The 20,725-nt window shown below is 38.9% G+C and overlaps 1 protein-coding gene across 3 annotated transcripts in view; it reads right to left on the minus strand.

Moving 5' to 3' along the window:
* The window catches only part of LOC131075908 (MADS-box protein AGL24), a 181,764-nt gene that overhangs the window by 99,173 nt on the left and 61,866 nt on the right, over window positions 1–20,725 (minus strand). The gene's annotated exons all lie outside the window — the stretch shown is intronic.

The raw sequence follows: 20,725 nt of genomic DNA on the forward strand, positions 1-20,725 counted from the left end.
CTACTAGCCTCTTGCTGCAAAACAGGCATGCTCTTTCCTCCCACTCTTCTTTAGGAACCTTCCATCTACTAGTTTCACATCTCAAATGGTGAGATCCAGTCCTTAATTATGCAATTAGAATTTTGGCCTTACCGTTGGTCGTGGATCTCAAATATTCATTTTCCTCATGTGCCCAAGTAGGGTTGAATTCTTTAATATAATACGGTTTTTTGCCTCCTAGCTAGTTTATCCACATGGCATTCCTAAATTTCTCTAAGACCCACTTTTTTATCTCCTCTTTGTTGTTGGGGCAGTCGTGCAAATTTATGTCCCACTTGTTCATCCACTTGTTATTTTGTTTCTTCCAAGTCCTTTTCCTATGACTTATTTTGTTATCCATACTTTCTACCTTTTTTTAGTAAAATAACAACTGAATGACCGTCGAAACCTCAATTGGGTACATACCAACTTCAGCCAAAAGGATCTCATATGGTATTGTTTATTTGACTTTGAGGCTGCTCGTGATTAGATTCTTTTGTACTCTCTCTATTTGTCTCCATTTGAAGTATAACATGCTATTTCCCCAAACTTCACACCCATAAAAGATAACCGGAACCACTAGCAAGCCAAAAAAATATTTTCTTAGTCTTCCACTCCCACAACTCCGCTTTCCTACATCTACTTTGAAGAAGGTATAAAGCTCTCCAACCCCCCTGTATCTTTTTTTATCTACATGTTTCCCAGCTGAGCTTATTGTGGAAGTCAATTCCTAAGTACTTATATTCAACCAATACCTCCAAGGGGCTGCCTTCGAATATAAAGTCAACCTGTTGTTGCCTCTTCTTCAAAGAAAAGATCACGACCTTGGTTTTGGTGGTATTCACTTAAATCCCAACTTCCTGACAAAATAACTCAAGATCCTTCAAGTGCTCTCTCAAACCTTGTGCAGATTTTGCAATAAGAATAAGATCATTAGCATATAAAAGCAATTTCACCACATATCTTGCCAACTGGATACCTTCCCCATTTGGTATTGTTTAACCACTCTTCAACTTTATCAATATATAAGCCAAACAAAGTGAGAGATAAAGGACACCCTTTCTTGACCTCGATGACGCTGCCGAAAAATTTAGACATTCCATCTTTAGTTTTGATTTTAGCTCTAACCTGCTCATATAGTTTATGAACAGCAACCCTAAGTTCCTTTGGAAAACCAAGTTCTTCTATTCTACACCAAATCTTGTCCCTAGGCACAGTGTCAAAGGCTTTCTTAAAATCCACGAAGCAACAAAAGGCTTTTTCACCTTGATTGTCCCACACTTTTTCAATGAAATGTCTTAGCGTAATGCAATGATTAATGTTGGAGTGTTTTGATCAGAAACCAACGTGTCCTCTAGCCCTTTTTCCCTCTTTTTCCGCCCATTTACTGATCCTACGTTCTATCTTACTCCCAAAAAGTTTTCCAAAGAGAGGGTTGACCATAATAGTACAGTAATTAGAAGGATTATTGACATATCCACGTTTGTGGAGAGGAATAACAATACTAGTTGTTCATTCAACTGGAAAGATGTTTCGGATAACTCCATTGAAAATCTACTTGATATGTGGAGCTAGGAGCTCAACTCTCCATTTTTAAAATTCTACTTGTAGACCATCAATATCTTATGCTTTACCACTTGCCAGATTCTTTATACCTTGTTTGATGTCCGTTACTGAAAAAATTTCAGCTGAAGTGTCAATTGTCAGTGAAATTCATGCCTTCTTGTCTCATAGATGACTGTATATCCTTATTCTTTTTATAATCCACTTTTCTCTTACAATAACATTTTGATAATGATATTAGCACTTAAGACATTTTTGAAATCAAGGTTTCTTCAACTAGCTGTCTTGGAATCTTTTATTTGCTTTAGTACTAGTGGCATTTGCTTTGTGTATATTTGAAGGTTTTTGCATAGATTGATAGAATCCTATTCTTGGGGGCTTGGTCATCCCTCAAAATTAGTGTCATCCATCCGTAGCTTGTCTTGTCCACATATGCTCTATCTCTTCATCTCTACTTTACTATGAGTATAAGCATAATTTCATACTCCCGCTAAAGTTGGTATTAAATGTAACATTATAAATTGTAAACCCTTCACAAATTCACACTCCTTTTTGGTCCCTCGCTTTAGTGTGCCTCCTTCTAGGTCATTTCTAGCCTATTTTTGCGTTTTCATGTCCAAATTGTCATCATAAGTTTATGAGGTGACATGATCCAATGTTTTGGGCCTGTGCACTCCACATCTTCCTCTATTTCATTTTCATGGATGGAATATGGCTCTAAATGTCATAGTCCTAGTAGACTAAGGTGTCTAGGACCATACTCCTAGTGGACTAGGGCACTAGGCACCATAGTCCCTCCTAAAAAGCCCAAATTTGAAATTGTCAAAGTGTCAATTATCACCATTTGTGATCCGATCACAATAAATTAACTTGACTATTGAAGATCAACCTAAAAGTGCAAATACCTTGAGAACCCCACATAAAGGTATCATCTCTAATTGATTTGCATATCTTTGAACAATAAGTTATCATTCTAATTCAAGAGAAAATATTCTTCCTCGAGCAAATTTGAGTACAAGGACCATCAAGCTACAACAAGTTGTCTTCAAATATGTTTTCATGATGAATTTTGTTATGATTTATCATTTAATTTAATCAACACTCGAAGGATGTTAGACACAATGCACCACTCAGAGGGGGGTGAATCAGTGGTTCTCAAAATTTTTCCCTTTAGCTATTGTAGGTGAGCATACCGGTTAATGGATTCTAACTCAATGCAGACTTACCGGTTAGAGAAGAGACCACCACAAATGCAAACACACACAAAGGGACAACACATAACACCAGTATGTACGAGGAAAACCCAAGATGGAAAAACCTCGGTGAGCAATGTTGTTGGAGTCTACTACTCCAATCTAGCCTCACAATGAAATCTGTTATAAACTTTAGGGCACCAACCCAAGGAGCTACAACCCCGGCTAGTTTACGGGCACCAACCCAAAGGAGCTACAACCCCTGCACCGAGATACAACTCAATGATCACAAGGATAGCATCAAATACAAAAGTAGTTATATTGTTACAAGTGAATCTTGTAACCATTTCATATACTTCACTCTATCGTTGAGACACCTTCTCTACTGCACTGGTTCACCTCTCTCTGCTACTTCTTTACTGGTTTACACTCTACCGATTACCTTTCTCTACATCTGCTTCGCCAGATCTTTCCTACACTGAGCTGCACTTCAGCATCCTCTGTTGTCTTCCTATTGGTACAAGCACCTATCGGTTATCTTCTCTGATGCAATCTAGCTTCTATACTGATTTCTCAAACCAAACCGGTTAAACCCTCTGTCAACACTTATCACCGATTTAACCTTCCCTCACTCAGTCACTGTTATATTCTGCTATTTTCACTCTAACTCATCTAAATCTCTCATGAAGCACTCAATCACTTCACAGCAACTCTATCCTCTTCCATTCAACAACACTTAAAAATATCTTTGGCTAGTATATTTATAGCCCAATCTTCCCGCTAAAACCCAATTCAAATCACAGGCGGTTACGGTTTCCTCTTCAACCTCGAGGCAGACCAAATCCAATCAGATCTTATTCGATCTGATCGCCCAGACAACTATCTTCACATCACTGCCATTTTCGTGCCTTCTAGAACATGCTTTCTATGTTTTACATTCTGCATTCAATCTATCAGTTGATCCCTTGGTCAAACGCCATAAATGGCTTAGCTGTTTCCTTCGCCAACCTAACCTGCACAATCAATTTTCCCTAGATCTCGAGCCACAAACCTCTGCAACGCCTCAGCCACACATCCCATGATTTATTGGATCTACCATTAATGTCGACGAACTCTGCAACAACCTCATCGGTGCACACTCCATCTACCATTGCATGCAAGTCCACCACCTTGACTCCACGTGGCACCTTTGTTGACTAACTGCCAGCTTGGACCTTTGTGTCGGTTCAGATAGGATCACCAACCAAACACTCAACCGGTTATTTTTTATGTCAGTTCACTAACCTTGCCAGTATCTCATACTTTACCAATCAACCTTCATGTCTGCTCTTTGCTGAACTGTCGGTGGAACACCTTGACTAGTCGCTAGACATGTCTATCCATAGCATGCTCATTCTCATCAGGTAGAAGCACATCTCTTACCTTCTTTGCTTCCTTACTGGTTCTCATGCTTACCAGTAGCCATCCTGATCACACCATGTCATCAACCTTCAACGGTTTCTATCTAAAGAATTTGCTTGCCGGTTTCATTCTCTTTTTTCAACTGCTCCACTTTGCCTTCTTCATCATTAGACTGAATGTCATCTCAACCGGTTTGTCAAGTTGGAAAACTCATCAATTCTTTACTCTTCCTTTTCTGTTCTGGTGGCATAACATGCCTTCTATGTCGGTCCAATGCATATCCATGATTTCATGCACTTGAGGCATCCCTTTTATTCACCGGTAGATTCAGTGTTAGCCTTTAAACATCTGGTTTTACCTCTTCTTATCTCACAGAAATATGATGCATATTATGCATAATAGGAGATAAGTTCCACTTACCGGTGGAGTGATACCTTGTCATTTGCTTTCTGCAATGCACTCATGTGGCTTCCCTATTTGTGCAACATATCTTCAAACAGGCACATGTGATCCGGTGTGGGCGCATTCATTGTCAGTCATCACTTCACATGGTGACTGCATTACTTATCCAGTGGGAGTCATGTTGTTCTGCATCCGCACAACATAACAGTGACTTGTTCATTCTTCTCCTCCGATGTTTATGTAATTTAGGTAACATTCTACCTCTCCATCACAAACAACATCCAAGCATCCTACTCATTGTCAACCCTTCACTTACCAGTTGACATACTCTTTCTTACCGATGATACACTGTATCGGTAACCTATCCATTTCATCCACACAAGTTAAGCACTAATCTTGTGCACTGGTGACTCCACTGATCATTCCTCTGAATGAAATTCTCTTCCTTACCGTACCAGTGTTCTGCAACACAAGGTGATATCAAAGATGTCTCATCTTGTACTCCTACATGACAATGTTGCACGAACATCTCTTCTACCCATAGTCATCCCATACCGGTTTACATCAATGACAACACAATGCCAACAATCTCCCCCTTTGGCATTTATGTCAACTCATGTAGTATCTGACATACCATGGATTATAACACATGTAGTATGTTGTATACTACAAAATCCTTCTCCCCCTTTGACAACAATGGAAAAGGGTACTATCAGGGTCTCACTCCTCCTTGTTTCTAGCAAACACTGACAGAAATCCTTCTCCCCTTTTTCTTTTCCGGAGGTATCTCCTCCTTTGAGACCGATTGTTACAAATTGTTAAATCTTCTCAAGACACAATACTAGAGATGGAGGACTCATTCCATCAACTGACACCAATTGAGTATGCAAATATGATACTATTTGTTAAAGCACTCAAATGCAGAAAGATGTGTTAGTGAATACTACTTGCTTGTCGGTCAAATTGCATCACCTCCCGTTTGATCCCAAATTTATTTATAATCAAATGTGATTGTACTATGAATACAACCAGCCAAAAGACAAGTAGATACCCTCGACCATGAAATTCTCCTGGGTATTCCTACTGTAATTTTCATCATCTGCAATTTGGGCAGTCAGTATCCTTACAAGTTCAAGCATGCCAGCTCTGCTTCATAAACACTTGAACTCCCCCTGATTCATACATCTAAGGTTCAATACTGAGACTCCAATCATCTCCATATACCTGTTGAGTTTTGCATATGTGATCATCTGATGATCTTTCAGATCCATTATTTCACCACAACCTATGACATGATCCTGGATGTACACAATGCCATACAATGTCATCATTGTGCCAAGAGTTAAACTGGTTAGCCCAAAAATATGCATGATCAACAACCGAACCACCATATATCTCTCAGGTCTTTATCAACACCACTTGAGACATAAACTCCACATTCCATGCTATCGGAGCTATTGTAATGATCTCCAACCTCAATGTCTTACATAACCTACAAGTACCTGTTAGTATTCATGTCGATAACATCCTGCACATACCGGTTTCCTGTACTGGTCCATCATTACTACTGGAACCCCTTCCTGAGACTCCTGACATTTTGTGTCACCTTGTACTTGATTCCAATTGTTATCTTGTCATAGATTGACACAATTGTAGTGATCCAACACTGATCTGAAGGTGTGTAGACAAGGGAGCTATTGGACACAATGGATCACTAAGAGGGGGGTGAATCAGTTATTTAAACACTTTCACCTCAACAGGGAGATACCAGTAATATATAAAATAAATTGAGTGCTATCTGGTAGCTCAAATAGTGCAAACAAGGTGTGTGAAAGGACTTGCTAAAACATTAACATAACACATGCACAAGAATACATCACACAATACCAGATATACAAGGAAAATGCAATGTGGGAAAAACCTCAGTGAGAATAGCTGTTGGAGATCTTCTGCACCAATCCAACCTCACAAAGAATCTCTGATTAAAATATTTAGGGCACCAACCCAAGGAGCACCAACCCCTAATTTATGAGCACCAACTCAAAGGAGCACCAACCCCTACACAATTTATAGGCTATAACCCCTACACTAAGCTCCAACTTAGTGAAAATAATATAAAACTCAGTTATACAAATAAAATCACTGTTGAAAATGAAGTTTTGCAACCTTACAATATTTTGCTCCGTCGGTTTCAACCTTACCGGTCTGTATTCTCTCCACCTACTCTGCAAGTTTTCTTTGTTGATAAATTTTCTAAGTCCCCTCTCACAATGTCTTTTTTCTTCAACTCACACTTGATCACTCTTTATCAGGTGCAGCTTTCGCTGGTTTGTCACCTATGTGTTCAATGCACACTTCATCGGTTTGTTCGTTACACTGATTTACTCTGCTTCTCCTTACCGATACTGCCTTCACTCATAAACACTTCAACTATTTTTCTCTTCGTCTCTTAGACAACAATTTCACACTTGCCTTCACTCTTTAGCAGCAACAATCACAGTCTCAAGTCATTATCTTTAAACTTGAGCTTTCCCACCAAGAATCAATTCAAACTAAGGGTGGCTAGGTTTCCTTCACCCGACTAAATCTACATCAGATCCGATCCGATCTGCCTTGGATCAATCACCTGCACTTGAGGAATGCATCTATATGCCTTTTCCATTATCCAATGTATATTTGCTAAAGATAGCAATCCCGACCATGATCCTCGGCCTTGAAATCTATCAACTTAATTATGACCCAACTATTTCCTTCGCGAGGTCCACTTGCAGTCTAATTTCTTTGCTTCGATCCAGGCGCCAACAACTTCCTAATCTTTCTCTATCAGTATTTCTTCCTCAAGCCACATCAATCTGTTATCATCCCGTGATTTGTGGTTGTTTTATTAGTCTCGACTAGTTGTTTCAACAACCATGTCGATGGAAACTTCACCGACCTTTGCGTATTTGCCACCTCAGCTCCACATGGCATCACATCGATCATATACTCATCTCACCGACACAAGGGTGGTTTACACATTAATATTCACCAAACCCATACTGGCACAAGCCTTTACTGGTGAGACCTTCTCCTCCTGCTAATCAGTAGTGCACATCTTCACCTCCGGTGGTTTGTGATCATTTTAACATTCTGCCTCTTCATCATAAACAGGCAACCAACCTCCAAACCGGTTTATGCTCTACCGGTTATCACTCAACATGCTAGCACACGCCTGCATTTCTCCTCATATCAGTAAGGTTACTGATAGTCTCAATAACTACTTGCCTTCCACCATACCGGTTGACAAGCCTTCATGTTAATCTTTCTTATGTTGGTTTAATCTTCTTCATACCAATTTGACATACTTCTACCGATAGCCTATAATACCGGTTGACATCAATGACAACTCAATGCCAACAACAACCTCTACAAAGACTTATCATCTCATTTTCTTCCTTCATACCGGCAGCACCTTGTTCTTCCAAGTGTCCTTCACTGAGGGAGTGAATGATCTAATTCAATATACTACTCTCCCTAAGGTCCTACATCTCCTTTAAGCCTTAGGAGATATCACCTGTTCATTGAATGCACAGCACCGGTCCATGTTCTTCTTCCTCCATACCTGCTTGGTCTCATTCTTCTTCCTATTTTCATGCTTGAGAGTAGGTCTTGCCATCTTCCACTGATAGGTCCTTTCTCTTCCAGATTTTGCATCACAACTAGAAGTAGTACTATAGTAGCACACAACATCCATCCCAACCTCATGATTGGGGAATTTTCTAGCATACCGGTTTCACCATCTTCTTCTAGTCATGTTGTTGTGACTAGCAACTGAAACTGGTGGACCTCTTTCTCCTACAGGGACATTTCTCCTCTTGTTCAAAGCAGGTCTATGCTGCTCATATCACCTGTAACTGCTCTCACACTGAGCATGATTATTCCTCTATTTTCCATAGGAATGCATATTCTTCTTCCTGCATTCATAACTTCTATGATCTAATCCATTGCAGTTATAACACACAAGATTTACATTATTAGGAACAACAAATGGATTCTTCCTAGCATAGTCGGAAGAGGGGATATGCATGCATCTACTCTTGGATATATTATGCTCATATGCATGATGTCTATCAGATCCTAGATTATTCCTTCTAGATCTCTTTCTACAATCTTCTGCCCTTTGACCATAACCATGACATGCAAACAAATAACCGAAGAAGGAGGGCATATGACTTGCAAATTTATTCTTCCATGCATGGGGAGATGTTGTCGGTTTAGCATCTCCATTTCTGCTTCTTTGCGGATGGATTTTAGGTTGTCCATTTTGTGCAGCTCTTCCATCCGATCTCTTCTTCTCCCACACTTGGTTTGTTCTGTGGGCAGTAGCACTTCCTTGTCTTCTACCGCAAGGAGGTCTTCTTTGTTGTCTTCTCATTTTCCTGCTTTCGATGAGGCTGTCTTCTCCCACCTTCCCTTTACCTTTAGGATCTGCATTGTTCCTCCTTCTTGCAGCACCGGTCTTCATTCTTGTTTGCAAGTCTTCACTGGTTGTGGTAAGGTCAACCTTCTTCCGGGGAGTATTCCGGATAGTGAAGGTATGTCCCGTGCTATCTCCATTTGAGGAGACAAACAGAATGTCATTGTGGGAGACATTCTTGCTAGTCGAGCATTCACCGAGACCACTTCCTAATTCTTCTATGTCCTTGGCATGTTTTTGCTTCTTCAACATCTTGTCCAAGGCATCATTGTTGCTGTCAAACCGGATCCTTACCTTGAGCTCATCCTGACATTTCACGAGATCATTTCAGAGAACCTCCATTTATCCAAGCAGCTTCTGATATTCTTTATCTTTTACTTCAAGCTTAGAGGCTAGATCACTGCATCGACACTGCTTGGTATCTTCCTTGTGAGACTTCATCTCTGAGATGCAATTCTCAGATTCTTCAAGGCATTTTATCAATCGGTTTTTCTCTACAATGGCAACATTCTTATATAGCTTGTATTCATTCCTTACTCTTTTGAGTTCTTCAAGTGCATTTACAAGCTCTCATTAAAGATTAATTTCTGCTTCAGCTTCACTATCAAATAGATCTTGCTGGATAGATCTATCTACCTTATCTCCTTCATCTTCATCTTCTTCATTATCACTACCAGACACATCAAATCGGTGGGACCTATCTATATTATCCCCTTTTGATGTGTGATACCGAATATCTATCTCATGGGCCATGCAGAGATGAGTCTCCTCATCACCATTGCTACAACAACAATCTGATCTGCCTTTGTCATTTGTACATGTGTCTATTGCATTGTTCTTTTCACTCTCACAAACTGATCTAGTGGTGCAGGGTTCATTTCCATAGAAAGCTTCTTTATTCTATCCCATACTCTTTTCCGATCTTCACTTACCCACTTGTGAGAGAACATCAATAGTTAGTCCTCTAAAAATAGCCTTCATGGCTTCATCATTTCACAAGGATCTTCTTTTTTCTTGAGGACCGGTGGGAGGACTAACATTCCTAGGAAGACCATTAATAACCACCATCCAGACATCATAACCTAGGGAGGAAAGGTAGACTTCCATTCTGCAACTCCAAATGGCATAGTTTGATCCATTAAACAAATGAGTAGGGATTGAATCACACTTTACCATTGTGTCCTAGGTAGGATCAACCCTAGTGAGAGAAGGCTTGATAAACAGGGTACCTATGCTCTAATACCAATTGTTAGACACAATGCACCACTAAGAGGGGGGTGAATCACTGGTTCTCAAAAAATTTCCCTTCAACTATTCTAGGTGAGCATACCGGTTCATGGATTCTAACTCAATGCAGACTTACTGGTTAGAGGAGAGACCACCACAAATACAAACACACACAAAGGGACAACACATAACACCAGTATGTATGAGAAAAACACGAGATGGGGAAAACCTCGGTGAGCAATATTGTTGGAGTTTATTGCTCCAATACAGCCTCACAATTAAATATGTTACAAAGTTTAGGGCACCAACCCAAGGAGCTACAACCCTTGATTTAGGACACCAACCTAAGGAGAACCAACCCCTAACTGATTTATTGGCTATAACCCTTGCATCGACCTACAACTCAGTGATCACAATGATAGCATCAAATAAAAAAGTAGTTATACTGTTACAAGTGAATCTTGTAGGCATTTCATATACTTCACTCTGCTGGTGAGACACCTTCTTTGCTGCAGCGGTTCACCTCTCTCTGTTGTTGATTTACCGGTTACCTTTCTTTGCAACTGCTTCGCCGTATCTCTCCTACACTGAGATGCACTTCAACACCCTCTGCAGTCTTCCCGTCAGTACAAGCACCTACCAGTTATCTTCTCTGATGCAATCTAGCTGCTATACTAGTTGCTCAAACCATACCGGTTAAACCCTTTGTCAAATCTTATCACCGGTTTAACCTTCACTCACTCAGTCACTGTTATCTTCTGCTATTTTCACTCTGACTGATCTAACTCTCTCATGAAGCACTCAATCACTTCGCAGCAACTCTATCCTCTTCCATTCAGCAGCACTTAACAATACCTTTGGCTTGCATATTTATAGCCCATTCTTCCAGCCAAAAGCCAATTTAAATCACAGGCGGTTAGGATTGATGGTATGATGAAAGAATAAGAATCCGGTCAACTATTGAAAGGGGGGGGATTGAATCAGTAGAAAGAAAAACTGATACTAACTTCACCAATCTCAAAATCAATCTCTCAAAGTAAACTTAAAACTATCAATGCAATATCACTGTCAAAATAAAAACTCTCAAGATGAATCGGTTGTCTGTTACAACAAACTAACAGTAAATAACTTCAAACTCATAAACATCCAAATGCTTTTACTAACATAAGTAAAACTTCATTTCATAATGCTTCTGGTTATCATGACTTATCAAAGTGGATTAAGTAGTTAAGAAAATCAAGCACAAAAATATTCACCACTTGACACAATATTTTTGACGTGGAAAACCAAATAGGAAAATCCACGGTAAGATGAGACTCACAAGATAACTATCTGAACTCTTCTGAAGTTCGCCCTGTTAGGAGCCTAGCCTTTTAAAGCTTTACAAAAGTCCCGTTATAATGCCTTGTCAAAAGCAATACCCTGTAAGGAGTAACCTTGGTAGAGGATTTGAAATCCAAGCTAATGGATCACCTGGTTAGAGGATTTGAAATGCACCAAAATTGTTAGAGCTTACCCAGTTAGGGGATTTCAATTATGTTGTAATTGTTAGAAAACAACAGGAGTTTGCTGATCTGTTTGAATAGCACTAAACTTGCTTGTTCAAATGCTTTTCATGCTCCTATTTGCCTTTACTCAAACTGCAGATACATCATCCGATTCGACAACCACACACTTAACTAAAACTTTGCCAACTCTGAAACTAAACAACTCATCGACTTTATAAATAAATCAATTAGGCCGGTAACACAACAAAAACCTAATTCTCTCATAGAGATTACAAACAAGTCGGTTCAATTATGACCATTGGATTACATAGCAATCTCTGCACATCAATCAAGAAAACCTCGATCGCTCCTTGATCACCGCTTCATCGAACTCAGTAACTCATCATGTGATTCACATTATATGCAATATATTTGCTCATTCTCTAGACAAAAACTATTTCAACAATGCGCCAAAAACACTTTCAAATTCTCTTCATACAATAATCATACGTGTCATAATCATTACCGCTCATTATCAGATCATAAATCAATATAACCAATTTACCAAACTTAATCGGTTAGGGTTTATCAAATCAATAGGTAGGGTTTACCGGTTCAGCTCTCCAATACATAGCAATACCGGTTCACTCCACAAATTCTTCCTACCGGTTATAGTTTCCTTCACTAGCTCTTCCTACCGGTTACAAAACATCATTACAACAATATCATTACCAATTAATTGACATCAATGACAACATAACATATCATTAATGCAATCTTCATGCAAAAGCCATCAATCTCCCCCTTTGGCATTGATAGAAATACAAATACCATTGATTGTTGTGATTGTGAATAAGAATCTTGGTTTACATTACCAAGTATTCACCTTGTCTTCCACTTGTCTTCCTTCTCTCTGACAATCCTATAAATCACATAGTTATTCTCCCCTTTTGACAACAATGCCAAATTGAAAGTAAAACATGTAATATCAAATGTCACTGTTCAGAATCAATAACCTGCAACTTGATGCTCCCCCTATTGAATAATTCCACTCCTACACTAATCCTGCTGTAAAATTCTGCAAGTAGCTTCGAGATATGTAATCTACATCATGCTCAACTAATCTCATGAAGGGGTACAACCCCTAGCTGACTTCTAAGATACTCAAAAGTAGTCTTAGGCAGAGGTTTAGTAAAGATATCAGCAAGTTGCTCCTTGGTAGAAACATGCTCCAAGATCACATTTACTCTGCACTTTTTCCCTTAAGAAATGATACTTCAATTCAATATGCTTGGTTCGTGCGTACAAAACAGGGTTCTTGGAAATATTTATGGCACTTGTATTATCACATAAGATCTTTATAGGTTCTGAAATCTTTATCTTAAAACCTTCCAAAATGTGCCTCATTCAGATAGCCTAGGTACAATTCATGTAAGCTGCAACATACTCAGCTTCCGTAGTAGATTGTGATGTACAACTCTTCTTCTTACTACTCCATGAAACAAGTCTTCCTCCAAGAAAAAATGCTCCCCCGATTGTGCTTTTCCTGTCATCAACATTTCCTGCCCAATTTGCATCTGTGTACACCTTCAAGTCAAAGTTTCCTCCATATGGATACCATAATCCATTGTCAACAGTACCTTTCAAATATCTAAAAATTCTCTTGGTTGCTATCAAATGTGTTTCCTTAGGATTCTTCTGGAATCTAGCAACTAGCCCAACTGCATGAGCTATATCTGGTCTGTTGTGAACAACATAGTGCAATTTTCCAATCATTGACCTATATTCCTTCTCATCAATAATGTGGATTCATCTTCCTTAGACAACTTACAACTTGTAACCATTGGTTTCCCAACTGGTTTACAATCACTCATACCAAATGTCTTCAAGACCTCTTTCACATATTTAGACTGTGTAATGAAAATACCATTCTTCATTTGTTGTATTTGCAAGCCTATGAAAATTTTTATTTCTCCCACTAGAGACATTTCAAACTCATTTTTCATTTCATCTACAAAATCATTTCTAATGTCATCATTACCTTCAAATATGATATCATCTACAAAAACTTCGCTGACCAGTATTTTATCTCCTTTAGATTTGAGATATATGTTGCTATCTTCACTGGTTCTCAGAAAACCTATCTTCATCAGATGTGTATGAATCCTTTCATACCATGCTCTCGGTGCCCGCTTTAATCCATATAAAGCCTTATGCAATCTTCACACCATGTCTTTCTCATCAGTCAGAGCATAACCATATGGTTGCTCAATGTATACTTCTTCTTCTAGTATCTGATAACTCAATGATGAACGGATAGTACCAAATCGGTACTAAGAGGGGGGGGTGAATCAAACCAGTTTTTTAGTAGACATTGTGCTTTGGCAGACAAATAGTAACACCGGTCTTAAACAGAGTACAACCGACAAAACCCAGAATAACTGAGACAAGCATAAACTGGTCGACACTTATCTTTTCATACAATCTAATACTTCATTTCCATTTCACCCTAGTGCATGAACAGGTAATCTATCATCAAAGATATATAAACAGCTAGATCGACATGATTTACCTTCAGACACAAATCACTTAAACCATCACATGAATAACACCACACGTGACACACAGATTTTTCACGTGGAAACCCAACTGGGAAAAACCACGATGGGGATGAATACCCACAAGCTATTTTTGAACTCTTTAGAAGTTTGCTCTATTAGTAGCCTTGTCCAATTAAAGACTGATACAATAGGTTCTATTAGGAACCGATTCTGTTAGAGATCACCCGGTTAAGGGATGGCTAGAATACCCTGTTAAAGGTTACCTTGTTAGAGGATTTCAAGAATTCAATGGTTTTGAGTCACCATGTTAAAGGATTTACAGTAAGCCGGTTAAAGCTACCCTGTTAAGGGATTTCCCAACTGTTGAAGTGGTTAGAGATCAACAGGTATTACAATGATCTGGTAACATCACCCAATGCCAATGCAGATCCGCTTTAGCTCCTCTTCACCTTCTGCACTTACACTTTGCAGGTATCACTTCTCCCCTCTGGTCTAGCAAGAATCACGTATCACTTCACTTGGATACACACACACAACTTTTGCCAACAACCTCAAAAAGAAACACAACATCGACCTTATAGGAAACAGATAGGTCTATAGAATAAACCCTAAACCCTAAACCTGTTAGGTTAAGAAATTCAAATGGTTCAATCCTGACCGTTGACCACATTGCATTAAATGCAACAGTCTTGAACCAATTTCAAGACATTCTCCATCGTTCGTTTTCCACCGCTTTCATGGCGGTTGATAACCCATTACACGTTTTCACCGTTTACAAACTTCGCACATTCTCGAGGTAGATAGGAACACTCTCCTTCATGCAAGATCCTTCACGCGCACAAGGCTGATGTGGCAACACGATCTGTTCTTCATTACAATGCTAACTCATCACACAAAGTCACCGGTTGAGTCACACAGGCTTGAAGCACTTCAACCGGAAACCCTAAAGTTGAGACTACCAACCGGTAGTCATACAAAGCTTCCATGTGCAGGTTCCCATGTTCACATGCCGGTTCACCTTGAACAAACACACCAGTTCACTTTGGCACATATACCGGTTCTTACATATACCGGTTCTTGGTAACATACTGGTTTCTCTCTTCTTGAACATATTGACATCAATGACAACATACAATGTCATCATGTCCTCATACTGGTTATCATAATACCAACAATCTCCCCCTTTGGCATTGATGGCAATATACAAAGATATCTCTCCACTTCACATCTTCTCCCCCAATTTCTGCAGAAATCTTCTTCACTTCACTTCTTCTCCCCCTTTGACAACAATGCCAAAGTGGAGGCACAAGCTTCCCTGTTCCATTATGCCGCTCCCCCTGAGGAGTAGCATCCTTCCACACATCAATCTTGAAGAAAAATTTGACTATGCAATACTTGACTGATGTGGAGCATATACCTTTAGTTTACCTCTTGAAGGGGCAGCACCCCTAATTCACCTCTTAAGTACATAAATGTAGACTTCGGGAGAGGCTTGGTGAATATGTCTGCTAACTGCTCCTTACTAGAAACATGTTCCAGTGCAATCTCTTTGCTCTGAACCTTTTCCCTCAAGAAATGATACTTAAGCTCAAAGTGCTTGGTTCTAGAATGTAAAACCGGATTCTTGGAGATGTTAATTGCACTAGTATTGTCACAAAATATACTTACCGGTTCAGATATAGGAATTTTGAAGCCATTTAATACATGCTTCATCCAAATTGTCTGAGTGCAGTTCATGAAAGCTGCAACATACTCTGCTTCTGTTGTAGACTGAGAGATACAACTCTGCTTCTTACTCATCCATGAGACCAGTCTACCATCAAAAAAGAATGCACCACTGGTTGTGCTCTTCCGGTCATCCATATTACCAGCCCAATTAGCATCTGTGAATACTTTCAAGTTGAAATCCTTCCTATATGGATACCACAATCCATAATCAATAGTTCCCTTTAGATACCTAAGAATCCGCTTGACTACAACCAAGTGGGATTCTCTTGGACTTTTCTGGAACCTTGCAGTAATGCCAACTACGTGTGCAATATCTGGTCTGCTATGCACTACATAATGCAACTTACCAATCATTGATCGGTATTCCTTCTCATTAACCAATGCTGAGTCATCCTCTTTGGATAGTTTACAACCGGTCACCATTGGTGTACCAACCGGTTTTCTATCTTCCATGCCAAAGGTCTTCAACACCTATTTGACATACTTGGACTGAGTGATTAAGATTCCATCTTTCATCTACTAAATCTGCAGTCCAATGAAGAACTTAATCTCCCCTATGAGTGACATCTCAAACTCTTTCTTCACCTTATCTGCAAACTCATGACTCATATTGTTATCTCCACCAAAGATAATGTCATCAACAAATACCTCACAGATCAAGATCTGATCTCCTTCAGATTTCAAGTAGATATTGCTATCTTCACTTGTTCTCTCAAATCCAATCTTCACAAGATGGGAGTGCAGGCGTTCATACCATGCTCTAGGTGCCTGCTTTAGACCATATAAGGCTTTATGTAGCCTACACACCATGTCACTGTCTTCAGATAGGGAAAACCCATCTGGTTGCTCTATATACACTCAAATACACCATTTAGGAATGCAGATTTTACATCCATTTGATATACTTTGAATCCTTTAAAAGCTGCATATGTAAGAAGCATACGAACTCCTTCCAATCTGGCTACAAGAGAAAAGGTTTCTCCATAGTCTTCTCCTTCTTCTTGGGCATATCCTTTACACACCAGTTTGGCTTTGTTTCTAATCATTGTGCCATCCTCATTCAGCTTATTTCTGAAAACCCATTTGGTACCAATGACATTTTATGCTCTGGTCTAGTTACCAAAGACCACGTACCATTTCTCTCTATCTGGTCAAGTTCCTCTTCCATTGCCTTGATCCAGTCTTCATCTTTATGTGCCTCTTTGAATGATTTAGGCTCAAATTCAGATATCATACATGAGTTTTCTTTGACCTTTCTTCTTGTAAGGATTCCTACATCCTTATCTCTTATGATCTGCTTAGCATCATGATTCAGCTTGACATACCAAGGAGTGGTCTTAACAGATTCCTCTTGCTTTTCTTCTTCATCCTCATCTCCATCGGTATCAGCATCTACATCTACCGGTGTAGGAACACTCTTACTGGTACTTGGTTGACTGGCAACCGGTTCCTAGAAGGTTACAACCGATTCATTTACCGCTTGCTCACTACCGATTTCCTCAGTTTTCTCAGAGGTTTCATCAACTCTCACATTGATGCTTTCCATAATTCTCTAAGTCCTACTATTGAAACACTTGAGAGCTTTTCTCTTGGTGGAATACCCTAGGAATATTCCCTCATCACATTTCGCATCAAATTTGCTCTGGTGTTCGCTCCTCTTGATGTAATATTTGCTACCAAACACTCTAAAGTAGCTAACCACATGTGTCTTACCGGTCCAATACTCATAAGGATTTTTATCCTTACCTTTCTTGATGAGTACTCAGTTCATTGTGTGGACTGCAATGCTCACCGCTTCTCTCCAAAAGGTGTGAGCAACCTTTCCTTGAATCAACATTGTTCTTGCTACTTCAACCACAGTCTGATTATTCCTCTCTTGTAGGCCATTCTGCTATGGAGTCCGGGGGCAGACAGTTGCCTCTTGATGCCATGTTCTTCACAGTACTTGTGGAATTCACCGAAAGTGAATTTCCCTCCTTGATCAGTTCTAAGGCACTTGATCCTTTTACCGCTTTCCTTCTCCACTAATGCTCTGAAAGCTTTGAACTTTCCAAAAGCTTCAGACTTATCTTTCAAGAATGTGACCCACATCATTCTTGAGCAGACATCAATGAGAATAATGAAGTACCTATCACCCTGCACACTCTTAGTTTTCATAAGACCACACAAATCAGTATGCACAAGATCAAGTAAATTGTCAACAATGAAAGGTATACCTTTAAAGGTTGAGGAAGACATTTTCCCCAGTTGACACTCTCTGCACAAGGTATTTTCCAGTTTTCTCAGCACCGACAACCCTCTAACTGCCTTAATCTTACTGGCCTTCACAATGTTATCAAAGCTTACATGGCAGAGTATCCTATGCCATATCTAGCTATCATTGAACTTGGCCATAAGACATGTACTGATATTTGCATTCAGCTGAAATAGGTTACCTTTGGTCTGCATGCTAGTGGCCACCAATTCACCATTCTTTCCTTTGATTCTGCACACTACATTCTTGAATTCCAGAGTGAGACCACTATCATTCAGCTGGGCAACACTCAGAAGGTTGTGTCTGAGACCATCAACCCAATACACATTGTCAGCACTACTCTTTCCATTCAGAGAGATGGACCCTCTACCTTTGACCATACATGGTGCATCATTACCAAAGTGAACCATGCCACCATCATACTCTTCCAAGGAAAAAAGAAAGAAAACAAACCCAACAAGGACCTGGAAGATCTCAAAGTTGTTGGGGCCACCTATGACCAGCTGGTGAAGAAGGCGGAGGATCTGTTGAAGACTATAGCTGTGTAGCGCTTTCTTTGTTTCCTCGCTGTTTTTTTTTTTGCTGTCCTTTTGGTTTGCTGGCCTTTTTGTCAGTCGTTCTGTTAGTGGTTCTTATGCTCAGGACTCTTAATGTTTTATATTACTCTCTTTTGTTAAAGGTTTCGGGTCCTTAAAACCTGTTTTTCTCATTTAATCAGAACATTCTTAGGCTAAGACTCCATTTACACCACATTAAAGGTGTTCCACCCATTTTATGCCACTTGGTATAGTTGTATGGTGTTAGAAAATCAAACTTAAAGAGACCCACTTGTGAAGGAAAAAAAGCACAAGCACAAATACACCACTTGCAAACCCCTTAGTTAGCTCAATGAAGGAAACCCAAAGCAGTATAATTTGGCACCTTATATTTAGTGTAGTTAAAATTACTAGCAAGAAAGAATGAGTAGACTTGACTTCAATTCTCTTACAAATCCTTAAGCAATTAGCGTATGTGAAAAGTATATTTTTTAGCTAATACCAAGTAAAATAAACAACACCATTGTAAAGCACATAAAAATAATGCACTTCCAAATGAACAATCACTTCAATTTAAGGTTGTATGCAAAAGTTATACAACTTTAAACTTCAAAAAATGAGAACTATGTAAATATTACCTAACATAATTTATAGATTCTCAAAAATCCATGCTTTAAAATAAGAAAATTTCTTCACCAATGTGTAGATCATAGAAAATTACACCAAATGAGAAAATACTAAACAAAATAAGTACAAGAGCCCACAAAATGAGTCTTCAAAGTGCAACATATCAACAGAGAGGGGTCATAATTTTGAAAAGCCTCCTACCACAAAATTTGGTGGAATTATTACCAAATTTGTGGATGCTGCTAAAATAATTAGATTTTCAAATAATATAGGATCTTGCTAAAGTTAACAAACCGTTAGAAAAATCTAGGGTTTTCCTAAGTTTAAAAAATTTGCAATATGTAGGGTAAGATTTGGTATAAGGGTCAAATATTAGCTACAAAGCCTGCCTAATATATAATAGAATTAAAGGCTAAGTTGGATGAGGTTCACAATAGATAATGCCTATGAGGCTAAGTCAAACATAAATGCCTTTTAAAAAATCATAAACTTTAAAAAGGGAGCCAAAGGCATTGCCTAACCCCATGCTTATGGGTTTATATCATTTATAAGGCATGTGGCCTCTTTCTAGGCATAATGCCCAAAAAAAGGCCTATGCATGTATGTACTTTACATAACTTCTACATAGGTACTATGTTTTAAGACAATATTTCTCATTATTTTTTACTTTTATTTAAATAACAAAATTTTAATTTTTTTAATTTATTTTCAAACCCTGTAATTCAATATTGAGGCACAATCTTTTTCGAAGTACAAATTGGTTCTTGGGGGTTGTTCAATTCTCTGAACAGTTGCTTTTCCTTTTTGTAAAATTTTCCAAAATTAATGATTTAGCACTTAATTTTAGGATTTCCAACTCTTCCAAGCATGATGGCAACATCAAAATTGACCCAAAATGCTCTGTAATTTTGATTACTTGTTGGATCTAGTAATAAAACTCCCACATCAAATACTTCAATATCTATCCACTAGTGTCCAATATAGATGTTAGAAAAAAGAATATATGACTTCCTCAAATAATTTGGACTCAGTGGTGAGCTAAGAATATCTTCAATAAGCTTCAAAAAGCATACAATTACCAATTTAAATGATGAAACCCCTAGAAACTATTTTTTATTCTCCATGATAGAGTTGGTAATCTTGGTGACCACTAGCTAAGTCAACAAGTACTCGCAAGTTTTTCACCTTACCAAGTTCCTCATAGTTTAACTTACCAATCAAACTCATTGTGTTTCTCAAGAGTACTCACCATTGTTTTTGTTGCGTAATCAC

This window comes from Cryptomeria japonica, chromosome 10 (assembly GCF_030272615.1).
Source record: "Cryptomeria japonica chromosome 10, Sugi_1.0, whole genome shotgun sequence".
In the NCBI taxonomy this organism is placed as follows: Eukaryota; Viridiplantae; Streptophyta; class Pinopsida; order Cupressales; family Cupressaceae; genus Cryptomeria; species Cryptomeria japonica.